Below are 21,446 nucleotides of genomic sequence, written 5' to 3' on the forward strand. Positions count from 1 at the left end.
TTAAGGAAAGTTCAATGGTGGTGGTGAGGTTGTTTTTCCAGAAATGATTGTGATATAAATACAAAAGTTATAAATAAAATACATACATGAAATAGCATTGTATTCCTTATCATTGGAAGTTTTTAAGTTGGTTGACCATTTATGGTAGGGTGGAAAAAATATTGGATTTGATGACTAAGGGTTTCACTTTGAATCCTGCTTTACTACCAGACTCTATGACTAATCTTAAGCAAATCCTTTTATTTCTCTGTTCCCAAGTTTTTCATCTGAAAAATGAAAGTCATTGGACTAATTGAACTCTAAAGTTTTTTCATTTCTGATTCTGTGATTCTGAGATCACTCCTCTCTAATCTTTTCCTCTACTAGCTTATTTTCCATAGTGTTTTCAGAGTAACCTTTCTAATATGTCATTTTTCATTTATTTCATTCTAATAAACTTTACTGGTGCTTACTATTTGAAAGGCATCATTGTAGATTAAAAGTAAAAATGACACAGTTCTGAAAACCTGAGACTTTTTTTAGAAACCCAATATATAAACTGTAACAGGTAGGAAGGAAGCTATGGAAGTTGAAGATTAGCTGGCATTTTCTATCAACATTTCATTAATTATAATGTAGACTTAGTATAGTGCCATAATTATTATCAGTTAATTATACCTTAAAATGTATCTTTGATAACACTACTGGCATTTAATCATGTAACAGGTAACGTATGAACATTATTAGGGGGACATATGACTACAGTGAAGCATAATTAAATTCCTTTTTGTTTCCTGATATCTTACTGATTGTGATAATAGTCTTGCAATTAATATACAGCTGACATGGAAGTGAAGGTAACATCAAATTAATAGTCTGTAAAACAATTACATATTTCAGCAAAATGTTTTAAAAGCTTATTAAAAAGAAGGCACAGAAAATAGTAGGTGATCCTTCCTGTTGTCATTTGGCATAGCTGTACAATAAATAAACTGTCTAGTTTTAAATCCATATTATACAATCTATGAAATGGTACCCAAGAGTGAATGCCAAGAACACTTTAGGAAATGAAAGCTAATTTCTACTCTTGGAAAATGGAGAGAAAAATCCCAATCAAAATAAATTTATACCTAAAAATGGCAGGTAAATGGAATGATATTTTAATTGAAATAAGCATTTGAATGAAATGCACAACATCACAGCTATAGTTAGAACCTTGGGAAATTAGGACTTTGTCCTACTAAATCAAAATTGAGAGGGTGCAAAGTTTAACACTTATATTTACTCTTCAGTTAAACAGAAGTCACTATATAAACTAATTTTCCCTCCCACCCAACTGAATTTATCTTAATTTCTTTCATTATTTTCACAGCATGACTTATGAACTTGATTTGATGAAGAATTTCAAGCTGCTTGTCCAAGTTTTGTTATGTATTGCTTGCCCCGGGTAACAAAATTACTAGTTATAGCTCAGCATGCTGAATCTTTTTATAAAGAGGAAGAGTTGTTATCTGTTATATGCCTCTCTCTGAATAATAGCTGGAATTCAGAAGAAAAACTTCGTATGCTATAGAATGCTTGGAAGAGTTCTTTGCACAGAGTGGATGTTCAATCAATATTTGTTGCCTGTTAAATGTATGAACATGGTAAATCCAATTTCTTCTGCCTTTGTTATCTAAGAAGACTTCGTCTATTAGAATATAAGCTCCATGAGAGAAGGAATTGTTTCATTCTGTGACTTCACTCTTTTATCATCTATACCCCACTGGAAACTTGGACTCCTTCCCTTGATTCCCAGTGTGGCTAAAAATCTCCCCTTTACCCATCCTTCTTGGAATTGGACCTTCATGTCAGTTCCTCAAGTCACCGCCATTTGTCCCCTGCAGCTATTTTTCCTACAGCTTTTCCAGAGCTCCTTTATAAGCTATCTTTTCTCATTAGAATGTTGAGGATGGGTATTGTCTTGTTTTTCTTGTTATTGTCTCTCAGCACTTAGCACACAGTATCTGGCATGTTGTTTATATGTGTGTATGTGTATGTATGTATGTATTTCTCTCTCTCTCGCTCTCTCTCTCTCTCTCTCTGACTCCCCCCATCTCCCACACTTCACTCCCCATTTCTCTCTCTCTCTCTGCATTGAGGCAAGAATGAATGAGAATGAAGTTTTATATTGAGATTTGGTAGAAGAAGTTTAAGCTTGCTCTTTGTTGTTCCTCTGTGTTCTCTGTGTCTCTCTTTGTCTCTGTCTACCTATCTGTGGGTCTGTCTGCTTGTCTCTGTCTCTGTATGTATGTCTCTCTGTTTCTTTTATCCAGCACAGTTTAATTTTTTGATTCTTTAGCTCCTGGTCCAATATTTGAAATTAACATGTGTTTAAGAAATATTTGTTGAAAAGAGTTTATTGAATTCCTTTAGAAACCAATTCAATATTCTTATATGTAAGGAACACCATAAGGATAATGGATTGGTGACTCTGAAAGTGCACTAAAAACCTTTTTGATATTATACCAGTTGAAAATTTTTGTATAACAGGAAAATTATTTTAATGATAATACTCAGTGAGTAAATGTACTTTTGATTTAAAATGAAACATTTTGAATTTGGGATTTATCTAAGACAGATTAATGCATTAGCATTCATTATTTCAGTTCTTGGTTCTATTTAATAAGACAAAAAATTAACTAAAGTTTCAATTACATTTCAATAACTGATGAAGAAACCTATTGTCAAGGCCTCTAGAAAAGAAATCATATAGATAAGGTTCATCTGTTAGAAACTGAAAGCATTCCACTTGTAAACATGATTTTCATTTTTTCTATTAGAATTAAAAGCAAATCCATTTTAAATCATCATGTTCTGATAATTTATCTTTGCCATTCCAACTACAGCTGATGGACAATGGCTTCCTTTTTTTTTTTTGGTGATACAAATGCCTCCTTGTTTTTTCTAAATTTCAACAACAGTCATATACAATATTAGAACACTCATGGAAGGGACTTAGTTTCCTGGCATGGCACTGGAAGACTGTCCAGGTTTCACAGGCATGCTACAGTGAGGTCAGCACAATGGTCTTGTAGACCTTCAATTTAGTAGGCAGGCTAATACCTCTCTCACATTTTTCTTTGGAGTCCCCTAAACACTGAGCTAGTTCTGATGCGTCAGCTTCATCATCTATGTGTACATCCCTGGAAAGTATACTGCCCAAAAAATTGAACTTAACACAGCATTCAAAATTTTTCCATTTGATATAACCAGTGTTTCCATATCTGGACGATGCTGACTAGTGAAGAATTCTACATAGTAAATTCATTTTGTTTCTCCTTGAGCACAAAGGGCAGTTATCATTAGAAAGTTCATATAAACTATGATGGAAAGGTACTAAACTCTTCACTTTTTTCTCCCCCAAACCAATAATATTTGGAGAGCAAAGCATTCTTTTGTTTTATAGATTACTTGACTTTAAGTCCTGGAATGGGTTGAGATATGATAATTATAATAACTGTGAAATTCCTCCCTATGAAGAAGGGAAGTATTAAATTAGCTTCATGAATAATTATAAAAAAGGATGATAAATTCAAGGAACAATGCTATAAAAAATAAATAAAAGATTTTGAGCATCCATAGATTTAAAATAAATTACTAACAAAGGTAGTACAGGAATGCATTTGAAGAATAGTAAAATGTAGGATCATTAATATATCTGTGGCATGAATAGCAAAAGGCCCAGGGCATGGGAATAATCTAGATTTTCTGTACTTAGTTTATCTGTGGCTGCATAGGTGTCTTTTACCTGGCTATGTATAGTAAGTTCTGCCATCATACCTTTAATTCTGCCCTTATCATTGTTCTCCAAGGGAACCTCTGAGTTAAACAAGTACAAATGAAGTGTAATTTGAGATCGAAGAAGATAAAATTCCTTTTGTCTGATGAGATGGAGGAGGTGGTCTTTGACCTGGAGTTTGACCTTGGAAGATGAAAAGACTTCAACAGAAAGAAGTTGGAAATAGAGACATGAAAGAGATGGGAAAGGTAGAGAGGTAAGAGAGCATAGGAGAGAGCATAGAAGTGGGGATATACAAGGTGTTGAATGGATTAGCTTGGTGGAATTCTGCATATATATGGCAGTTTAGTGGGTGGAGTGGCACCAGGAGTTAGTGCAAATCTTGTCTCATTTACTAACCCTATGATCTGGGTCAAGTCACTATCTTAGCCTCAGTTTCCTTCTTTGTAAAAGAGGACCAATAATAGTGCCTTCTCTACTAGGGTTGTTTTGGTGATCAAATGAAATATCACATAAAATACTTTGTGAACCATAAAGTTCTATATAAATGCTATTATTAGCCAAAGAGGAATGAATTGAACCTGAGGAGTAGGATTAATATAGCTAATCTATCTAACCAGAGATTGTAGTGTAGGACAAGATCATAAGGATTTATATCTTATATCTTGGTTAGTAAAACTGGACAATAAGAATTAGAAAACTAACAGGATAGGGTAATAACCGGATTTGCTTGTTAGCAGTAGGGGAGGGCCTTAGAATAAAAAGAATTTAGACAGTAAAGGGACTTGCTACCATATATTCGCTTAATGGATTGTTTCCCTACTGATAGCAGTTGTGCATTTTTCAGGGACATTTTGATGGTGACTGGCCTCTCCTGAGAAGAAAGGAATGAAGGTAGTAAAATGCCTCTTCTACAGCATAAATCTACTTTAATTTGATTTAGAGGCAACCTAGAAAATAACAAAATTAGGAATACCCGTGATTTAATCCTGCCCCAGACACTTACTAGCTGTGTTACCCCAGGAAAATTACCTAACTTTTCTGGACCTCATCTGAAAAATAAAGACATTAGATGTGATAACTTCTAATGTTTTTTTCCACATCTGAATATATGATCCTATGAGAAATTGGTCCATCTAGCTGTGCCTGAGTTGGTTTATTTTCCTCTGACTCTGCCTCTCTGTAAAAAGATCAAATCCAGGATTATTTCTGTAAAAAGACAGAAAATTTTAGAAGATGGGGGATTAAATCCTGAAGGAAACCTAGCACCCAGAAGTGCCTAGAATCTTGACTTTCAAGCTTCTCAGACTTTTAATAACTCCCTAATTGGTAGAGATATCTCATTAAGTAGTGATTAATGGATTTTTATTACTCTTTTGGATACCTGAACTACAGTTACTAGAGATTGTTGCAATATGCAATTTTAATTGAATTGGTAATATTTATTAATATAGGTAGCCGATAAATCTAAGCTATTTTATTAACATGCAAATTGTTTGACCTTCAGGGAATACTGGAAAACCACAGTGAAAGCTTTACTAGACAGTCATAATTGAACCAGGTTTTATAAACAGCCAATTGAGTAAAATATAAAATAACAAGAGAATTGTTTTAGGTCTGGCTTTAATTGTCCTGTCTGGAAGACCTTAGAAAAGTCACAACTATTGTCTGTTCTTTATCTCTAAAATAATGTATATAAAAGACTATGAAAACTTTATAGCACAATATGAATACCAGTTAATAGTGATGATGTTTATTATTAAATTATCAAATAAGGAGTTTGGACTAAATAATCTTTTAACATTCCAGGCTTTATGAACTATATGAACCTATATGAACTAGGTAGAGGCAGGAAAAAAGAATTAAAGCCTTTCTTTTCCTGTTTAAGAAGTGGTTGCTGCCACCTAGCTTCAATGATGTGACATTAAATTCCATGAATATTATCTTTCCTTAACCCCAAACATGCATTTATATACATTAACAATGGCATGAATATAAAAAACTGTAGTCCAGAGGCCACTGAAAGTAATTCATTTCAGAGGAAATCACACATAATTTGGCTCAATTAAACTTGTCTTTAATCTTTTACTTTGATTTATGTGATTAAGACACTGAAAGAAGTGGTTTTCAAAAGCATGATTGAAATACTTTGAGGAGGTGCAGTGAAAAGAGCACTGTCCCTGGAGTCAGGAGGACCTGAGTTCAAATATGGCCTCAGACACTTAATGGTTACCTAGCTGTGTGACCTTGGGCAAGTCAGTTAACCTCATTGCCTTACAAAAAAAATAACCCTAAAAAAATCACTTTGAGGAAAAAATGTTTGACTTCAAGTACCCAGTAGGTATTTTTTCAAGTGTGTGTCCTTCTTTATCAAAATAGAAAATAGAGGAACACTGACTTTTAAGAATTCTCTTAGATTTTGGCAAGGGACTGGAGTCCAGAAGCATAAAAGTTAAAATTCTAGCAGATTTCTTTCATTTTAAAAATTAACAACCCAAGAGATCTAAGTAAAGACAATCATGGTCACATACAAAGTAAAAGAAAATTGTGTATATAAATCATTTTTAAAATGTGTAATAAATTTAGCATGAGAACTCTAGAACTGTCCTACCTGTCTTTTTGAACTTTCATCTCTTAAATTTCTATATTTTATGAATATTTCATTGACATTCTTTTAGGTGTACAGTGGATAGAATACCAAGCCTGAAGTTAGGAAGATGTCAGTTAAAATCTAACCTCAGACACTTAATAGCTTAATAACCTGGGAAAATCACTTAACCTCTTTTTGCCTAATTTTATTCATCTGTAAAATGGGGATGATAACGAGGGCACATACCTCCTGAGGTTGTTGTATTGATCAAATGAGATAAAAATTATGAAGCATTTAGCACATTTCCTGGCATGTAGTAAACACTTTAATATAATTATTGCTATTATTGTTATTATTGTCATCATTATCACTACCTTCCCTTTCCATTCCCCCTCATCCTAATAATAAATTCTTTCTTCTGTACAAATAAATTTAATCAGTAATAAGTGATCAATTAATTGGTTGTGCCTGAAAATATATATCTCATTCTTCACCTCTAGTTCATCACTTCTATGCCAAGAGGTTAGAATTATCTTTCATTATCTATCTTCTGGAGTTATGGTTATTTATTCTATTTAGCTTAAAACCTTTTAAAGTTTTTTCCTTTACAATACAATACAGAGTATATATAGTTATACTTATTCTGCTTTCTTCAAACTGAATCAGTTCATATCTTTCCAAATTTCTTTGAGTCCATTCATTACAATATTTTCTAAGGTACAGTATTGTATTACATTCAGATATCATTATTTGTTCATTCATTACCTAACTGAGGCAAGGACTCTTCTCTCAGGTAGAAGTTTAGTAGTAGTTTCATTGGGTCAAGGAGTATAAACATTTAATGGATTTCTTTTTATTATTGTTCCAAATTTCTCTCTAGTATAATTGAAACATTTCACAGATCTGTCATTAGCACATTAGTGCAATTTTCTCCCACAGACCTTCTAAAAATTTTCATTTTCTTTTTTTTGTTCATCTTTGGCAAAACCGAATGGGTATAAGGTGGAGCCCTAAAGTTGTTGAATATAAATTTCTCTTATTACTAAGGATTTGGAGCACTTTTTCATTTGGATGTTGATTAGCTTCCATTTTTTCTCCTGGGAACTGTTTCTTATCCTTTGACCCTGTATCTATTCAGAAACGCTCTATGTATAAATTAATTTTCTAAATTTTTAAAATCTACATTAAAATATATGAAATATAGCTTAAACTTTTAAGCTTTCTATTCATGGTTGCATATACAAAACCTTTTTAAGTTAATATAATCAAAATTATCCATTTTGCATTTTGTAATTTATTTGGACATATATTCCTCCCTTCTCCATAGATCTGACAGGTAAGCTATTCCTTCTGATTTGCTTATGGTATCACCCTTTATTTTAAATCTTATACCAATTTTGACCTTATTTTGGTATAGGGTATGAAATGTTGGTCTATAAGTGAAATGATTTCTGATAATTTTCTTTATTTCCTTTAATTTGTTGTGCATTCTCCTTTTTCATTTTGTTAGTCATCATATATTGTTATTCATTTTGCTGTCATATTTATTTTGTTATTAGCTATCCTTTCTTTTTTTTAGGTTTTTTTTTTTTTTTGCAAGGCAAGCAGGGTTAAGTGGCTTGCCCAAGGCCACACAGCCAGGTAATTATTAAGTATCTGAGACCGGATTTGAAGCCAGGTACTCCTGACTCCAAGGCCAGTGCTTTATCCACTATGGCACCTAGCCGCCCCTGTCCTTTTTTTTAAGGATCAGATTAACTAATGGTATATTTAATTATTTTTTAAACAGCTTATTGTTTTATTTACTAATTTAATCTTTTAAAGGTCTTTAATTTTGTTTATATTTTCTTTAATTTTAAGTTTTTTTTAATTGAGGGATTTTCCCTACACTGCATAAAGAAATAGTTAATTTTTTTTCTCTTTTCTTTAAGGAAGTGTTTAAATATATAAAGTTTAACCTGAGAGCTGTTTTGATTTTATGCTCAAATTTTAGTATGTTATATAATTATTATTTTCAATGATGAAATCACCTATTTTTTCTATAATTTAACCTAATTCAGTCTACCAAATTATTTAGGAGTAAATTATTTTTGTTTATAATAAATCTCCTTTATTGATTATTGATTATCACTTATTGCATTGTGCTCAATTAAGAGTGTGCTTAATATTTCTACTTTTTAGCATTTGTTTATGAGATTTTATTCCCCAGAAAATGATTAGTTTTTATAATGGTATCATTCAGGGAGGGGAAGGAAGGGAGAAGTGAAGGGAAGGAAAAAGACATTTATGGCACCTACTTGTGTGCTAAATATTGTGCTAAACCCTAGAAATATCATTGATTTTTTAGAAAAAAATTAATAAGATTGGTGATGTTATTAACACCATTTTACAGTTGAGGAAATAGAAAAGAAGTCCAATAGATTTCTGAGGCTGGATGTGAAGGTTTTCCTCACTCCAGGCTTAGGGCTCTATCCACCAGGTCAAGTAGCTTGCGGAGATAAGAAATATGTCAAGGAAAGAATGAAAGAGAGAAGGTGAAAGATGAAGAGAAGAGAAAATGAAGAGTCAACACGTATTTATTAAGTTTATTTCATGCACTATGTATGATAAGTACTGAGGATACAACTACAAAAAGAAATTTAGTCCATATCCTAAAGAAGTTTGCATTTTTATGGAGGAAGACAATATGTAGAAGGCTTTTGAAAAGGTAGGAGTGGTAAGTGGATGAAGTTACCTTATATTGAAAAATCTAGAGAATCTGGAGTGCAGTGTGAAGAAGAATGAAGACTTGGCTGGCCTTGGCATCCTCTTTAGAATGGAAGTTTTAGGAGGATCTGATTAGTGAAGGCAAAGGCCACAGGCCAAGAAGCTCAATATGAGAAAGTGGAATAAACTCCTAGGTTGAAGAGGCTTGCTGTGGTTCAGCCATTTCGGTTGTCTTATTCTTTGTGACCCCATTTGGGATTTTCTTGGCAAAGATATTAGAATGTTTTGCCATTTCCTGCTCTACCTCATTTTATAGATGAGGAAACTAAAGCAGAGTTAAGTGACTTGACCAGGGTTAAACAGTTAGTAATGAATTTGAACTTAGGTCTTCCTGACTCCAGGCATAGCATTCTATCCACTGTGTGAGGTTACCATGACATAAGAGAGAAATTCTGGAAAGGCTGGAGTGCAACCTAGAGAGGAGTGAAGATATGGTCAATAAGTCTATTACTTTCTCCCATTTTTTTAATTGTTAGAAATCAGTCATCTTTAAATTTTCTAAAATGCTATTCAGATCCCTAACTTATCCTTCCAGATCCTTGCTTATAATTTAATTGTATTTATCTAGTTCTGAAAAGGTCATATTTGTGTTCCCAATTATTGGAATTTTGTTATTTATCTTTGTAATTCAGCTAGCTTTCATTTGAGTACTTAGATGCTTATGCCATTTTATTGCAAGTACATACAATTAAGTTTTGATGTTACATTAGTGAGTATTAGCACATTAGAAATATTGATCTTCTCTATCTAGCATAAGATAGCTACCCTACCATCTTAATTATTAATTTTAATGTGGTTTTATCTAAAATCAAGATTGCTATCCCTATTTTTTAACTTACCTAAAGCATAATTTGATTCTGCTCCAACTCCTAATTTTAAATATATGAATCTTTGTGTTTCATATTTATTTTTTTGTAGACAATATATTGTTTGTAATTTTTCTTGCTTTCCCCCGTTTAATGGGTAAGTTCCTCCCATTCACATTTAGTTATAACTATTATTTATGTGTTTTCCCCAGCATATCTTCTTACACATTTCCCCTCTCTTTCTCCACTTCTTTTTGTAAGTAAAAAGATGGAAAGTATCTGATTGATACTAATTTTTTTAGTTGAAATTTTCTGTTTCTCTTCCTCTGCTCTGATCACTTCCTTCATCAGTAGTGATTGTATGTCCTCTATTTTATGAAAGATCTATTTTCTCCCTATAACATTTTACTCAGATTTATAGAATAAATTGCTCTTGGTAATAAGCCTTTATCTTTTGAAATATTATTTTCCAAAATATACATTCTGGTTTTTTTCTTTCTTATGTAGTTGCATCATAGTCTTGTGTGACATTTGTTGGTGGCTTCCTGCTACTGGAACTTCTTTTTCTTTTAAAGAAAACCCTAGTGTGGTCACAGAAAATTGGACATGACTGAAACAATACAACAACAGTGACCATAAGAATATCTGGAATTTGACTGTGCCAATCCTTGGTTAATGCACATGTTATTCTTTTCTATATAGCTATGCTTGTATTTACTGTATAATTACAGAAGGATTTTTTGCCTGGAGTCACCTTTTGAGTTTTCCTCCTTTCTCCTTCCTCCTCCTTCTTCATTGCTTGAAGACTTAAGGTCAACTTCCCATGTCTTGTCAAGGAGAGAGTTTTTGTCTTTTGTTCTGGAAGAAGACCATGACATCAGGGATGTGATATCATGACAAGCACAGGTATTTGATTTCATAAAAGAATGCTATGCTATGCTAAGTCACTAGTCTCACTTTCTCTGCCCTGTGAGTCCAGTGAAGAGATATAAATCAGGACAACTGGAGATGGCCCTGGATGCGAGGCAATCAGAGTGAAGTGACTTGCCCATGATTGAACAGTTAGTAAATGTTAAGTGTCTGAGGCTGAATTCAAACTCCTATCCTCCTCATTCCAAAGTTAGTGTTCTATCCACTGTACCACCTAGCTGTCCTGTGCTGGCACAGGAAGCATATATGGCAAAAGTAGAATGGTACAAAGAAGATGAGTGAGGCATCTGCCCTAGTCAAGTAGCATTGATCACAGCCCACAGATTCTGAAGCCTTCCTTCCTTTTCTTGTACTAGTTTCTATGGAATGAACCCTTGTTCACCTTTTGTTAAATTCTAGCCAACTTTTTGTTTAGTTTTTAGCTTGATAGAGAAGGTTACTTCTATTACTCTTTAGTATTCTTTTGTTGATATATTTGTTGGAATCCTGGGTTCATCTACAACCTCTATATTTTCTTTTTAGCTATACTTGGGAGATAATGGACTAATGATCTCAGTTCTAGTCTGAGTCTTTTTTTTTGGGGGGGTTGCTAGGTGAGGGAAGGAAAGGAGTAGGAAGTTGACTGGTACATTTTTGCCCTCTTCTCTTGTGACTCATGGGCATCTAGTGAGTGGAAATGAGATAGCAGCAGAAATTTGCGTCTTCAGTCACAACATAGTTGTTTCTGATACCTCTTGTGGTAGCTTCTTCATAGATTCCGTGTAATTTCTCTTTCACTTAAAAAATGCTTGTTGACTGCTTTACTGTTTTCCTTGTTTTCTGAAACACTACTGCCATTAGACATACTATCATGGATGTATAATTAGACATGACCTTAGAAGTCATTTACCTAAGCTCTTTATTTTATAGATTAGGAAAATGACACTCAGGGAGTTTAAGTTATTTATTCAAGGATGTCTTCAGTGAGTTTCAATAAGTGAAATTCTAAAAAAAAAGGTGCCTCAAAACAAAATTAATTTTAAAAAATAATTCATGTCATATCACATTTGAGGGTGTGTGTGTGTGTGTGTGTGTGTGTGTGTGTGAGAGAGAGAGAGAGAGAGAGAGAGAGAGAGAGAAACAGAGAGGAGAAAGACAATCTTAAAATGTGTCACAAAAATTCACCTATCCATCACCAATATATTTTCTGTAAATGATATTCCTTTTGTCTTTTATTTGTTATTATTTAAACTTTAAATTTTGTCACCTTTTGTTATTGCTCTAGTATTTAGAGGTAGCATAGTACAGTGGAAAGAACTGGTTTGGAGGCTGGCTCTGTAGCCACTTCACAGCAGTCCCAGTGCAAACCTTTAAAGGTTGACTGTCTTTGCTCTGAATTTTTTTTCTTTGCACACTTTCTTGGAAATAAGAGTCTTTTTTGTCTCTGTCCTACAGCACTTTATATATTAGCAAAAAGGGAGTGAGTAGGTTGAGCTTGATCCATTCAGGATTACAGCTCACTGAGTAGTGATTAACATTTAAAATGTGTGCTATCTTGCCTCCTAATTAAAGTCGAATAATATAAGTCTTTTGAACCTATTCAATGCCTTTGGAAATAATCAGAGATAGAGGTTTCATGTCATGAAAAAGTCATTATAGTCAATGATCAAACTCCCTTCCCCTCCTACTTTGGAGCTACCTAAAATTATTCTCCAGTGAGGGCCTTTGCAATTGGGGCACAGAGTAGACAAATTTCTTGTAGTAACTTCAATTGGTATGTAAATTAACTTGGATACAGAAGAATTAAAATCACCTTGTTCCTATCAGAACTGAACCTCTAGTATAATCTTGACCTGAGGTGGTGGGAGATTATAGTAGACATTCTAAGGGGTTCATGGTTCTGCAGAACCAGAAGAGACTTAGATGTTTGATTTCTAAAGAGATCATGTGGTAAATGGTGAAACAAAGGTTATTTGAATAGGGAACACTGGTCTTCTCTGCTTGGCTCCTTCCTTTATACTTCCCTCCTCCTCATCTTTAATATCTGCTGTCATACCATTAAAACGAGTGCTTGTTAAATTAGTTTTAATTATATTGTCAATCACATCATGCCCTCTATGTTCAATTGAGGTATAAGTAGTGTGTCTCACACTATTAAAAGGAAAGCTTTTAAATAGGTGTTATCTTTGACACTCCCCCTCCCCCTTTCAATTTAGGATAAATATACTTCAATGATTAATTTATTCAGCACATATGCCTACAGGGTATTGAATGCCTGTGCTAGGCCCCAGGGAAAATACAAAGTTTTGAAAAGACATAGTTCCTGATCTTGTGTGTAATAATAATAATAACAATTTTTATTAATGTCAGCCAGCATTTATATAGTGATTTAAGGTTTGCTAAGCATTTCACAACAGTGCTGGGAGTAAGGTATTATTATTATTATTAGCATCTGAAGAAATTGAGGATAATAAAGGTTATAATTTGCCCAAGATCACAAAACTAGTAAGACTTCCAGGACCAGTATTCTATTCAATGCCTCATGGAGCCTATAGTCTTGCAGGGGGGGACTGTGAATACAAACATAAATTGCAATAATATCTCACCGTACATAAGAGTATTCGAGATGGAAACCAAATAAAGAATTATGTACCTGAAAAAGGCCAGAAGGAGTAGAGATTAGGGAAGACTTGATGAAGTCCATGGCATTTGAATTGGGCTTTAAAGAGTTAGTAGAAGTGAAACAGGTGAAGAAGGAGAGGAAGGACATTCCAGACTTAGGAGATAATGTGAGCATGATTGTTGTTCTAGAGTGACTTTCTGTTCTTTAAGGCTCTACTGGGTAGCAAGCACAAACTCTGGAAGGTCCTTTGAATAAGGACTGGGTCTGGATTTTATGTCCATTTTAGTTGTTTTAAAAAGCTCATTTATTAAAAAAAAGACTGACATTCAAGTGATATATATATATATATACATATATATGTATATATATGCATATATATACATATATATGTATATATATATATATATATATATATATATATATATATATATATATATAGTAAAATTTATGGTAGTTACTTTAATTGGTGTATAAATTTCATTTCTTGGCAAAGATAGGTTTGCCATTTCCTTCTCCAATGGCAGCCCATGTTACAGATAAGGAAATGGGCAGACACTGAGAGGTCCAGGGTCACATAGTGTGAAGGGTTCTTCCAAAAAATGAGAAAGGGTCCTCACTGAATTTTGACCTTAAAATAATAATTAGATTAAATATGAGATAATCTCCAGAGTTTATCCTAATAAAGGACAAAAGTCAACTTCAAGCTTGATCTTGAAAGAACAAAGCAGAATTAGGTTATTATCAAATGTATTAATTAATGTTTTTCTAAGTTTGCAGATTACAAAATCATTCATGAGCAAATCTGTCTAGAGAACTCCAACCCCACCCCCCCAATGGAACCTTACAATGGGGATTTTTGAATATCAAAAGGTGGGATCTGAAATGTCACCTCATACTTATCCAATCAAAGAAGAGTATGGCCCTCTGACCTAAGTAAAGGTGGGGCAACTCAGAATGATGGACAGTAAAATGAGTACCCTTATCAGTTAGCCTAAGGATTTCAAATCAATGGAGATAGCTACCTGGGACTATTTTAATGGGATTTAGGAAGGCAAGCCTTTGTTTATAAGTTGACATTCATACATTCAAACTTGTATCTTTTTTTCTGTTTTTACAAGGCAATGCAGTTAGTGTCTTGCTCAAGGTCACACAGCTAAGTAAGTATTAAGTGTTAGGCCAGTGCTATCCATTGTGCCACTTAACTGCTCCTTGTATCTCTTCTTAAAGACAAGATTTATATTTTATAGTTGATCTGATTATCAGGAGCCTTTGTATGTGAAAGGTGACTTTAAAAAAAACAAACAAACCACTTTTGACTCCAGGTTAGGCACTTGTATTTACTGTGCCACCTAGATGCATCATGGATCTTTTGGTGGATTATAATATGGATAATAATATCAGTACTTTAAAATTTGCAATGCATTTTAAATGCATTTTCTCATATTGAGTCATATAATAACCTTGTGAAATAAGTATCATTATCATCTTTATGTTATAGATGTGGAAACTAGACTGAATAAAATTAAGTGACTTTTTTAGGGTTGGACTGTTAATAAATACCATATTTTCCCATGTAGAAGACTCACTGTTTTTCAAAAAAAAATTGGTATCTAAAAACTGGGAATGTCTTATACAGTGGTTGTAGATTTTTTACTTGCACTTTCCACTTTTTCACACTTGTTGTCTTTGTGCTCATTGCTTCTCATTTGTTAGTGGTATATTAGGTTATGTTTTGCCACATTCTGCCCAGAAATGTCTCAGAAGAGATTTTTATACAATTCTGAATTCAAATTCAAAGTGATCCAGTTTGCAAAAGTGAATGGGCATTATGCTGCTGAACTTCAGTTTAGTTTTCCTCCAACTGAGAAAACAATCCTAGACTAAGGGAAGAAGAAATCTTACTGAAAATGCCTGGCAGAAGAAGACCACGAAAGAGGCAAGTCAGCAAAATGTCCTGAGTTAGAGAGGGAATTGAAAAGATAGCTTGAAGAGCAAAGGACCATTGGAACTCCTGTGTCCACAAAGGACACAGCAGGAGGCAAGAAGAACTGCTGATGAAAAAGAAGTGATTGGTTTCAAAGGAGGACACAATTGGTGCTTCAGGTTCATGAAACAGAATGGACCAAAGCATGTGTATATGTACCAGGCTTGCTCCCAAAATGTCTGAAAGCTATGAGCAGAAGGTCCTTGAATTTCATGATGAATAAAACTTGAGTTCAATAACTTTATATAATACATTCCCCCCCCCCCCAAATGTTGGGCATCTTATACATGGGGAAATATGATATTTCAAGTAGGATTTGTACTCAGGTCTTCCTGACTTCAGGTCCAACATTCAGTATATCACCTATCTGGTTAGAAGACTTCATACAAAGTGGGGGATTAAAACTTTAAATTATAGGTTTGGGTTGCTTTAGAACATGAATGAAATTATGGAAGTTTTTCGAAAAGGTGTGTTGTGTGATGAAGGAAGTATGAAGCAATGGAAATATTTAAGGAGTGAAGGTATATGTTTAGACCATACCATGGTAGAGAATTCTCTTTTAACCTCTTGGGAGAGGCATATTCATTAGGGAGTGTTTGTTGACTGTGGGTCAAAGACAGGTCAAATTGAAAGTAATTCAATTAGGATTAGGAATCTGTTCACACTGTTAGCAAATTCATAATTCCTAAGATTCAGATTTGGTTTTTATAATCCTTACAACCCATTTATAATACACAGTCCACTGGGAGCATTCTGTGGAAACAGATTAGAAAAGTAAAAATATTTTACCCAGTCAAGAGAGAAAAAAGGTAGTATTTGCTCTGCAAATGGGAGAATTATTATCAAAATAAGAAAATATTCCCTATTCAAAGTCAGAAGATGAGGGGAAGAGAGCAAATCTTTTACAATTGTGAAAACAATCTTTTTAGAGAAAAAAACCAGGGTCTTTTATCTAAGGTTAATAAATAGTTATTACAACAGTGAATAACAACATTTAATTACCATACTCTTGTATAGGGTTTTAGAATTTTCTTATAACAGTCCACCAAGTAGTTGGAGAATTTCTGTGCCATTAATCTCTTAAACTGTTGTGAAATGATTATGTTTCTCATCATCCCTCTCCCACCCCATGTTCCCACTGCACTCTACTCAACAATACAATTAGGATTGGAAATTTATTAAATATGAGGGAAAAAGTGATGGAAAAAAAGAGACAGATTAAGAGATAGAGAGAGAGAAAGAGAGAGAGAAACAGAGAAAGAATTATGGGAGAGAAAGAGTGAGAATTAGGGAACCTTCATATTCAGGCAAAAAGTTATCTCAAAATTATATATTTCATCTATATATCTCAATATATTTATGCCTCTGATTTATGCCTATATATTATATATATATATATGCCTCTGATTTCAGTAGTGAATTGTAAATAACTCTCACCTTCCAAAACAGATCAATATACTTAGAATTTGCAGTCTTTAGAAAGACATTATATACTTGTGAAAATAAAATAATATTTTTCAAGAGCTTTTCAAATCATAAAATGCTATATAAACACTAGTTGTTTATTATTATTGCTATGGGTAATAGTTATTTTCCAGGGTTGGGTTTAGAACCCAGTTTTTCCTGACTCCGAGATCAACTATTTATCCCCTGTGCCAATTCTGCCTTTCTTCAGAATGTAAGCCACATGTATTAGTTGGATAATAAACTTGTTACAAAAAACATCTTACTATGGGAGAGATTTGATTGTATTTTCAGTTACATCATGCCCTCTGTATATGTAGTAATATATAAATGGTGCATTTCTCTTGTAATTACAAGGAAAGTTTGTAAGTGGAGTGTTATACTTTCCTTTAACACCTTGGGATCCTAATGAAATAGTTATCTCTTAACTTTAGCACTTTTATTCCCATTGCCATTTTTTCCTGTGAGATCTAAAAAAATTTTTTTTGCAAGGCAAATGGGGTTAAGTGGCTTGCCCAAGGCCACACAGATAGTTAATTATTAAGTGTCTGAGACCAGATTTGAACCCAGCTACTCCTGACTACACCAGGGCTGGTGCTTTATCCACTGCGCCACCTAGCCGTGCCTTGTGATATCTAATTCAATTCAAAAAACATGTATTAAATACCTATTTAATACATGTAAAGTTCTATATGAGGTACTAAAAATACCAAAATTAAAAAGACATAGTTCTGATTCTTAAAGAATTTATAGTATTAACAGAGGGGGAGTGATAAGTACATAATGTGATATGAGTATGATTAATTCAGATGAATAGGCAATAGAATAGCATCACAATGTCAAGATAGATCTTGAATGTCAAACAAAGAAATTAGGGTAGAGATAAACAGGAATTAAGATTCAGCGGGAATGGATATGGTGATTTTCATTTTGCTTGTAAAGAATGCTAAGCATAGGAAAGGTTCACCACTTTATCTATAGTGGTCATTCTGTGGCTAGTTTTGAATTTGAACTTTAGATCCCTAACCTCTAACTCATGATTCTTTCTTCTAGAATATTTATTCTAGGTGACTAAATGTCTCATTTCTAGAGGGATACTATGTATGCTTTTCAGATTGATATCTTTTTTAGAATATCATTTATCTTTATTTAAAACAAATCAATTAAAGAAATAGAAGCATCCTGAAGAGAGAAAATAGCAGAGAATCACCTTTAAGGGAAGGGAAAGAGACCTTGGAAGATGCAAACATAGCTTGAGAGACACTAGACTGGAGATGAGAGAATATATATTCTGAGAGAAAAGATCAGATATAGAGACAGGGAAAGGTTCAGAAGGAAAACCTAGGTCCAGAAAAAGATCATGTCTTTAAACAAGAGGAAAAGTCCTCTTTCTCTCCTTTCCCCTTCCTTTTTCCTCCTGTTCCTCCCCCTTATACTTTTTCTTCTTTTCCCCCTTTTCCTCTTTGTCCTGTTCCTCCTCTTATTTCTCTCCTTTCTTTTTTCTTCTAATGCTCCTTCTCCTTTTTCTACTCTTAATTTTCTTTCTCATTCTCTATTACAATTATTTAAATAAATTACTCTATCAAGGTATGATACTTTGCTTTCATTATTGTTTAGTATTTTCTTTATTTTAAGAACCGGCTTACTGCTTCTGGAGTAGAAAGAATAGATCAAATACTGGAAAGCTGATACTCTAGCTAAATAAGTAAATGGTAAGAGAGTACTAAATTGTCCTGGATGATTTCAGGTTCCCTGGTCTAAGGTATTGATTGATAGGATTAATGTGATTTCCAAGCCTCTGTCAGTGACATTTGTAATATGAAAAAACAGGAGAGATTTCATAAGACTGGAAAATAATTTTCATGTCCCAATTTCAAAATAGACAAGCAAACAATCTGCAAACTGTAGTTCAATTTTTCACAGAGCCCTAGATTGTAAATGTGGTTTTAAACACTAGCTAATAGTTCTTTTTATCAGTTAATCATGTGGTTAATATCTGGACCTATGATATCAATCTGAGAGAGGAATTCTGGTATGAAAATTCCATCCACCAATGCACATCAGCAGCTCATCTGTAATTTATAATCTTCCTTGGGACTACTGAGAACTTATGTGACCTGATAATGATCACACAATGCATGTCAAAGGCAATAGGATTTAAATCTAGGTTTTCATATCTTAAAAGCTAATCTTCTATGCACTATGCATAATGTCCTTTCTTTAAAAAATTTGAGATTCTAGATGGAAATAAAAATTGAATACTTTTATTATTCAGGATTTGACTAAATAACTTTACAAATTATTCATCTTTTGGAGTTCTATTTATTTCTGCTTTTGTTTATTTTTAAGATATCTCATTGAACTACCAAGGTCAAAATCAAAGAACAAGAGCTAAGTTTAATTTTTAGTTTCAAGAAGTACACAGTTGGTGTGATAATGAAGCCTTAGCAATATTACAATTCTGTGAAAAGTTTGGAGATATATTTGAAAATTTAAAATTAAAATATTATTTTTGTGTCAATCATCTGTCTAAATGACTAAGATTTAGTTTTCAGAATGCTTTGGAAATCAAAACATTAATTTAACAATATTTATCATAAGTATATATAAAAATGCAGCAAATATAATTAAATATAATTTTCTGTTTATTAAGCATTTTGATTTATAAAGAATATTGGCATAATTCAAGTCTAGGAACATTCCTTTGTACAGTGAATATTTTATTAGTTGATTCTCTTTCTTGTTATCTATGTTATTTCTTGTTTTAATTAAATACTTTTGCTATTGGATTTATGTGTCTTTTGTAGCTCTAGCAATAACACAGATGAAAAGCAATTCATCATATAGGAGCTTGGTCCATGTGTTGAATAATTATTACCTAAAATGACTGTGTTGAACCTGGGAGTAGCTAAGAGGGAGTGCTACATGATTAATAACTGTAAACTTTAAATAACAAAAAATATTGGAACAATATATGCATGTATATCCAATCAATATATATTGAATAAAAATCAATAAATATACAAAATAAAACCCTTTTGTTTGTTTGAATTCTTCTCTGCCTCCTCAGTTATTACAATATTTTTTAGCAGGAAGGGGGTAAATGACCATATGTTTTAATAACCCAGGATAGAATTGGGGAGGAACTGAGAGCAACAGAACTTATGTAGCTGATTTTCTTACAACCAAAGGCAAATTATTTAGTAAGCAACTTCATTAATTAAAGGCAATATATCCAGTAAACCCCAAGTAAATAATTTTAATTATTACTAATTAATTTCACTAATACAGACAATGAAAAGTAAAAGCTTAGACTGTGAAGCTCCATGATTATCAAGATCATGTGTCCTTTGGAATCACAGTGAACCCCTCAGAACTAAGACATAGAAAGCAAAGTTCAATTGCCTCTCCTGTTTCTTCCTGCATATACAAATTATAATTGCATTTTTCCATGAATCTATTGTAGTACCTCAATAGAATGCAAGTTTCTTAAAGATAGGTGCTGTTTCATTTTTTCTTTTTATCTATTGTACCTAGAATTTAAATGCTTATTGAATTGAACAATGCCTTTTAGGGCCTTTCTGGCATTACTACTTTTTTGTTTACTTTTGTACTATTCCCTAGACTCTGAACTATCATATTTGGAGAGGTGAGGTTGCTTTAGCTAGTCCCCGACTTTAAATAGTGCTTCAGAGTTTACAAAGTGTTTTCCTTTAGGCAGCTATGTGGTAGAGTGGTCTTGAAGTCAGATAGACCTGAATTCATATCCAACAGCACATACTTACAAGATGGGTGACCCTGGGCAAGTCACTTACCCTCTCAGTTTCTTCTGCTTTCATCTGCTTCATTGGGTTATTGTGAGAAACAAATGAGAAAATAATTGTAAGATACATATCATAGGACCTTGTACATAATAGATGCTTAATTACATTATGTGTCTTTCCTTTCTTCCTTCCACACCAGGACGAGGTGATCCCTGAGCTTGGACAAGCACCTGTAGTTCCCATGTTCCAGTCATGAAGTCCTGTTGTGAATCAAACTTGTTTCACTGTTGTTACCCTTCACTGTCAGGACTACAGCTCACTAAAGTAGGCATATGTATCTAGTTTCCCTCTTCCAACAGAATAAAGAAAATTTTTTACTTATGATCACTGTTATCTCTGTTTTTTTTTCAGAGATAACTGTGGTTATAATAACTTGTGTGAACTGTTTGGTATTTTTAGAGTTAATAGTGGTTGCAAAACCTCTTTGGTCAAATGACAGGGTAGACAATATACATTTTTTTTTTTCCCTAAGTGCATTCTTTCACTTCATCTTTCTAGCAAAATTTACATAGTGACTGACCAGATTTAGTGGAAAAGCCACTCAAATCGACCTCTTTTTGGTTTTTGTAAGAGTCAGATCTTTTCCTTTTTTGGCCTTTTTCTTTATTGTCAGCTTTTGTCCTGAATTCTTTCAGTTTCCATCTGATGCTGGCTGCTGTTGCTATTTATATAGGATAAATAGCACAATATTAGCAAATATGATGCAACAGACAATGTTTT

At 33.3% G+C, this 21,446-nt stretch overlaps 1 long non-coding RNA gene across 1 annotated transcript in view; it reads left to right on the forward strand.

Annotated features, from left to right (window-relative positions):
* The window catches only part of LOC141499778 (uncharacterized), a 28,095-nt gene extending 7,045 nt beyond the window's left edge, over positions 1 to 21,050 (forward strand). Inside the window, exons 2-4 of the long non-coding RNA XR_012471763.1 lie at positions 1,352 to 1,625; positions 3,834 to 4,016; positions 20,866 to 21,050. This is a non-coding gene — a long non-coding RNA (uncharacterized LOC141499778). The remainder of the gene's footprint in view (positions 1 to 1,351; positions 1,626 to 3,833; positions 4,017 to 20,865) is intronic.
* The last annotated feature ends 396 nt before the right edge of the window (positions 21,051 to 21,446 follow it).

Source organism: Macrotis lagotis, chromosome X (assembly GCF_037893015.1).
Source record: "Macrotis lagotis isolate mMagLag1 chromosome X, bilby.v1.9.chrom.fasta, whole genome shotgun sequence".
Taxonomy (NCBI): Eukaryota; Metazoa; Chordata; class Mammalia; order Peramelemorphia; family Peramelidae; genus Macrotis; species Macrotis lagotis.